Source organism: Sinocyclocheilus grahami, unplaced genomic scaffold (assembly GCF_001515645.1).
Source record: "Sinocyclocheilus grahami isolate Dianchi unplaced genomic scaffold, SAMN03320097.WGS_v1.1 scaffold87.1, whole genome shotgun sequence".
In the NCBI taxonomy this organism is placed as follows: domain Eukaryota; kingdom Metazoa; phylum Chordata; class Actinopteri; order Cypriniformes; family Cyprinidae; genus Sinocyclocheilus; species Sinocyclocheilus grahami.
Window position 1 is genome coordinate 1,437,446 of NW_015505266.1, and position 6,737 is coordinate 1,444,182.

Genomic DNA, 6,737 nt, shown 5'->3' on the forward strand with positions numbered 1-6,737 from the left:
AATCCAAACTGTGTTCATATTTAATTTTAAAGGGCTTTTAAAACCTGCTAGAGATATTCAGCCAAGAATTGCAACTAACTAGAAAAAAAAATAAACTTTTTCTGACGGACTTATATGACATAAACACTGTTAACCATACATTTGTACTTTCTCTAGCATGCTTATTTTGGTTACACAGTTCATTTAAAAGCCTCTGGTGTGTAAAAATAGTAAATACCATTATGTCCTCCTGTTTTTTACAGTAATAAAAGTTATAGGAGCAGTAAATAGTTAACAAAGAAATCATTTTGAACAAAATGAACAAAATTCATTCTAATGCTCATCATATTAGCGTTAGCCGTGCTTATACTAACGATTAACTACGTATACGCTAACGGCGATGTTTATTTCAATCTGAAATTAAAATTAAAATATGGAATAATCTAAATATTAAAAATGTAATTGAAACTTACCTGCTTGAACTTGATCGGGGTGTTTTGTTAGTTTGATGCGTTTCCTCCTCTTGAGGTCGCCACTGCTTTTAAGAAGAGGTTGCCAGGTTTTTACAACAAAACCCGCCCAATCGCGTTTCGAGGGGGTCCCCCGTTAAAATCGCGTTCCGAGGATAAAATACGCATGTTTTGGCGGGGTTCCCCTGGCTAAATATCACGTTAATGGGGTTGTTTTTCAACCCGCGGACATGAAAAACGACCTGCGGCAACAGTGTTAAAGCAGCCTAATTCCACGGGAAAACCGCGGACTTGGCAACACTGGAAGAGGATAGCTTTCGGATAGCGCATCAAGAACCGGGTTGACCGGGTACTCGGTACCACCGGTACTTAAAAAAACCTGGTACCGTAACGTTAAAATTTTTTTAGTACCGACTTGGTACCGAATTACCGGGTCTTTTGACAACACTAGTCCTATCTATCATATGCTGCTGCCTCCATTACTGTGGATCATAGGACCTATCATAGGACAGAACAAGAAACGCTAAAAATAATCTTTCATTGCGCAAATTATAATACTAAAAGCTCCAATACAGAGCGGCACAAAGTGCTTATGCGCATCCCATGCGCAGAATGATGCGCTTGAAGCAACACGGAGTCACAGCGCTGCGTGCAGCGCTCCGCATAGAAAAGTTCAAAGCACAAGAGATATTGATGCGTAGTTTATTAAATCTGTGCGATAGTTTGAGCCTTTTCTTTTAACAGTTTTAAATTTCAGTTACTATGCGCTCTTGGAGTGAGTTTCATTGTTTTGACTGTAGTAACCGAACGCGACACACAGTTTGAACAGGGAATGGAGGATGACACAGACGCAGCGGAGAGAAGAGTTTACGTGAACTTGAATTTAAGGACTTAAATATTCATCTATACCTCACATTAAACTATGGAACGGCTTCAGAACACTTGGACTTTGACTTTATGGTGCTTTATAATGTTTTTATGTTTTCGTGAGGCTTAACAGTAACACAGAATAGTATACGCAGAATATCGGATTTGGATCGGTCTCGTCTGACCGATACCCGATCCGGCAGAAAATGCCAGTATCGGAGCCGATACCGATATGAAGTATCGGCTCAATGCATCCCTAACTTAAAGCAATGAAATCGCTTGACAAGCAAAGGAGGAGGGATGTTTTCATTCAGAGAGCATTTGATTGGACGAAAATCTGTGTAGTGCAGGATGATGTCATCAATATTTTTGGTTCTATTTCCCAGAAAAGACTGTAAATTAAAACAAATTTCCTCAGCTGTTCTAGAATGTTATTAGCATGTTTTAGAATATTCCAAAGACTGTCATATTTTTCTAGAGTGGCCTTGGATATGGCAAATGACTTTTCACACACACATATTTTTGCACATTTTTACATGTCACTTGCACACTTAGTCGATTTCTTTGAGAGTGTTTTCCGGAATCAGAGACTGGATCAACCTGTTCTTGTTGATTTTTTTTGACCCCCCAGAAACATTTACACGTGAAGCCTGAAGTAAAACAGACAGGAAGAGCAGTGCTGTAAACACTATGAAAATAAAAAAACATTTGCAAGTCAAAAAAGCGAGACTTTGTCAGCGTCATTCTTATGTACATTTAATTACACGAATACTTGTGAACTGTGGTTATTTTACAATGCTGTATCAACAAATGCTGATGTTAACAGCAGTAAATTTCATTACACTCCCCTAATTGTGATGTTTAAGTACAAATACAGTGTAATTAGTTGTGGCGCCACACTGTGCAAACACTGGCTACTACACAGATGCTATCAGGAATAGGTATTATAGCAATGTTTATTCAGTAAACATGCGAGATTAAGTGTTTGGAAGTGGTGAAATGAATCTTTACAGCTGGAAATTGTTCTTCCATTGTGTGTGAATTAAAATTCCTGGGGAAAAAAAATAGTATGTCGTTTTATTATAAAATGTCTTTAAGATATTATACTAAGTGCTATGTGATATCACGGTTGCTTGTGATATTTAAGTACAAACTGAGAGGCTAAGTTTTGTTGACACAACTGCAAAACTACTTTAGGAGATAATACCAAGAATATTTACTAGAGTTGTCAATCTTTACGTAAAAAACATTTGGTTTCTTAGAGCTGGAATTTGTCGGATTTAGTAATTCCATTAAGTGCTTCTCAGCGTCGCTGTGATCGAATTAAAGAAGACTGGAAAAAAATTTGCCTAATTTTATCAAGATGTGGGCAGCGATTTAGTCATTTGAGTAGTAATAACACCTATCATGTGCAAATTTAATCAGGCCTAATTTGCAACTACTAAAGTATGTTTCCTATCAGTTAGGTGTGTTAACCACCCAAGTTGGCTAACCTGAAATTCTGTCAGACCAACAGATTAATCTTTTTGAATGTTGTCAGTACAGTACAATAACCTCTTTGTCCAACTCCCGGTGAAAACGCTAGAGCCTATTGTAAATTATTCATCAGCATTTTCCATAGCTGGCTATGGTTACGTAAGTTTCCGAGGGAAAAGGCACTTTCTCTGTGAATGCTGTTCCACTCTATTTCAGGCACTCGCGCTCCGCAGGGTTCCTCTAAAGCGCAGGAGTTGTAGTTTTGTTTAGCTGGAAACTGATGTTTTAGTTTTAATACGAGATCTCAAGAATTCCAAGTGAATTCTTGCAAGTTCTAGCAATGTCATATTTCCAGGATGCAACAAATAAAACAACAAGCAAACTAAAAGTTTGCCCATTGCATTTGTGATGTAGATCAGTTAGCCTGATATAATTTGAGTAATTACAAAAGGTGCTGTCAGTTTTGGATATGTCCACATGTGCATAACTGTGCAGCATAGGTACGTTTTAATGTTATCATAATGTGAATTGTGCCAGAGGCAATTTAAGGTCCCTCATAGCCTTCTGTTTGGCTTAATATACTACTGCTTAGTTTAAGATAGCACAAGGTGTTTGCGTAGTGTGTACAAAGGTCAAACGTTCTCACAACATTATCTTCTCCTCTCAGGAGATCTTCCCCTTCCAGGAAGAACATTCAAAAGCCTGTAATTAAACATGATACCTAATAATAATTACAACATACTTAGAAAGAGTGCTTACTTAGACAAAAGTGTAATCTGATTGCAATTATACTTTATCATGGTATAAACAACAACTGTGTTTATACAAGAACAGCGATTTCTGATACTTTAAATGAACTAAGCCTGAACCACTAGTCAATTATTAAAAAGTAGTTTTGTACATATCTATTAGTAATTTTGTCATAAAAGTACTTTTTTAGCAAGACTATAAACAGTTTACTGTGGTTTTTTACAGAACAATTACAAAACATCCTAGTTTATATTTTTATCAGCAGTATTTTGTAAAAGTATTTTGAATAAACAGACATATAAAATGTGGATAAAGGAACAGGCCATCCAAGATGTAGATTTTTTTTCTTCATTCAGATTTGGAGAAATGTAGCGTTACATCAATTGATCACCAATGGATCCTCTGAAGTGAATGGGTGCCGTCAGAATGAGACTCCAAACAGCTGATAAAAACGTCACAATAATCCACAAGTAATCCATGCCACTCCAGTCCAACAGTTAACATCTTGTGAAGTGAAAAGCTGTGTGTTTGTAAGTAAGAACCATTAAGACTTTTTCAACTTCAAAATGTTGTCTCCAGCTAAAACATGAGTCCTCTATCCATAATTATTGTTTTCGTCATTGAAAAAATGTCTGAATCAGGAGAGAAATATGCACATATCAAGTACCTTTTACAAGCAAAAACAGTTCTAATCAAATATATTGGTGGATTGTGATGTGAGAGGACAAGGGATGGATTTTTTTTACTTGAGGAAGTGTTATTATGGACTCATATTTTAGCCGGAAGCGACGGTTTAAAGTTAAAATGCCTTGATGAATTTGTTTCTTACAAACATGCAGCTTTTTGCTTCTCAAGACGAATTGATGGAATGGATTAGTGTGGATTATTGTGATGTTTTTATCAGCTGTTTGTACTGATTCTGACGGCACCCATTCACTACAGAAGATCCACTTGTGAGCAAGTGATGTAATGCTACATTTCTCCAAATCATCTGGAGAAACAAGCTCATCTATGCCTTGGATGGCCTGAGGGTGAATCATCTTCATTTTTCAGTTACCTATACCTATAAAAAAACTGAAAAGTATTTGTTTGCCTATTGTGTAAAACCACAATAGTAAAACATTTTAAGTGCTCTCGGAGATTAACTAAGTAGTGTTACACCCACTCTTAATACCGACAGAATACTGATAGAAGGGTGTTACTTTCTTATGGATAATTTTAGCAGCAAATGACGTAATGTATCATATTTCTGGGCCACTGGTCATTTTTGAGTTCTTGTTAAATGGGATATGATATGAGTAAGGCATATTTGCATTACTGTGTGTTGTGCCCTGGGGGTTGTTAAAATACTAGTTTCAGGTTTAATAGGATTTGTTAACCTAATGGAAAAACAGGTCTTGACCTCATTTCTGTGTGGCTATGTGGCATCTTTTGCTCTTTATTGATTTTTGCTACATGTGAAAGTATTCAGAGCTGCTGGTTTACCGCTTTGTACTTCAACTAGAGTGGCTTTTTAGGTTTTCTGTTTGTGTGTTTCATAGTGAAGTGTTGATAAGTGTCAAAAAAGTTGATATTTTATACAATAGTACATTGAAGAGAGAGTGTGTGGGAGGTTAAGTGTGTGTCCATGTCCGTTTAGTAAAGCAAGGCAGTTGATGTGGCTTTAGAGGGCAATCTCTTGAATCGTGACGTGAATGATGCTTGACTAAGCGAGGTTCATAGCAGCCAGCTTCTGTAAATCCTGAGCAAACTGTCAAACAATGTCAATGACATTTCTGTATAATGTGTACTCACATTTGGATTGTTATAGGAAAGCATTGTTTGTCAGTATGTGAATACAGATCAAATAGTTTCTAAAACTTAACTGGCTGAACTGCAACAATGTCACATTTATGTTAATTATATCACGCTTAAATGGCCCTATGATTTCCATGATGTGAAAAACATGATGTGCACGTTTCATAGGTACCTATTATTGTAAAAAAATATATGTATATTAAGTTGTTTTCATTTTTTTAAATTCACTTAGAGGTGGGCGATATGACCAAAATCTTATATCATGATATGAGTAATTTTATTTCACGGTAACGATATTTATCACAATTAGGGCTGTCAAAATGGCTGAAAAACCAAATTCGAATTTTGTACTTAAATATGATCAAAATTCGAATTATATTCGAATTTAAAATGCATAATTTCAGTTAGGGTGAAGAAAAGCTTTTGGCTTCCCTCCTGAGGCCACAAGAGGGCGCATCGAACAAAGCATAAGATAACAAGTCTATCTGTGATAAAAAGTGCATAATGTTTAAAATTATGTTTATAAACCAATTATAATGAATTAAGTTGCTTAAACAACTATACACAAAACAGCATCACGTATGTATGCATAGTTTAATACAAAGGGCCAAAAGCCAATCACACAGAGTACATTTTTCATTTAAAAACATGAGTTGCAGTGGGATGGGGAGAAACCCGCCATAAAGTCTCGAGATATATTTTTTCAAAGTTGAATTTGCATTAATTTTACATGGCTTTCTAAACATGCAGCTCTTTTATGCGAGACGCGAGTGCAGCGGTGACGGATGTCCCTCTAGAAAATGCACGGCTTGGTTTCAGTTTTGACGTAAACAAGATCTTCTCTGCATTTATGTTTTCTTTTTCGTGGGTGGCGGGGGGGGGGGAAAAACCCCGCCATAAAGTCTCGAGATATATTTTTTCAAAGTTGAATTTGCATTAATTTTACATGGCTTTCTAAACATGCAGCTCTTTTATGCGAGACGCGAGTGCAGCGGTGACGGATGTCCCTCTAGAAAATGCACGGCTTGGTTTCAGTTTTGACGTAAACAAGATCTTCTCTGCATTTATGTTTTCTTTTTCCGCAATATTTGTAATTAACAAGGCAGCAGTGGCTAGTGGCTTCAACTGAATAGGCTAACAAAAACATTAAAATGCAATGACACTTACATCATCATCGCATCTCGTTACCACTGATAAGGATGCCTCCTTAACGCACACCTAAAATTTGAATGCAACGTTTTCACATTCGAATGTGGATTTTTATTTTAAATTCGACGAATATTCGAAATTCAAATTTTTTTTTGACAGCCCTAATCACAATATAGATATTTTTTGTATTCAATAAGGTCTTTATGATCTCAAAATTTTTGATACCATAGAAATTTCATAATTCTTGTC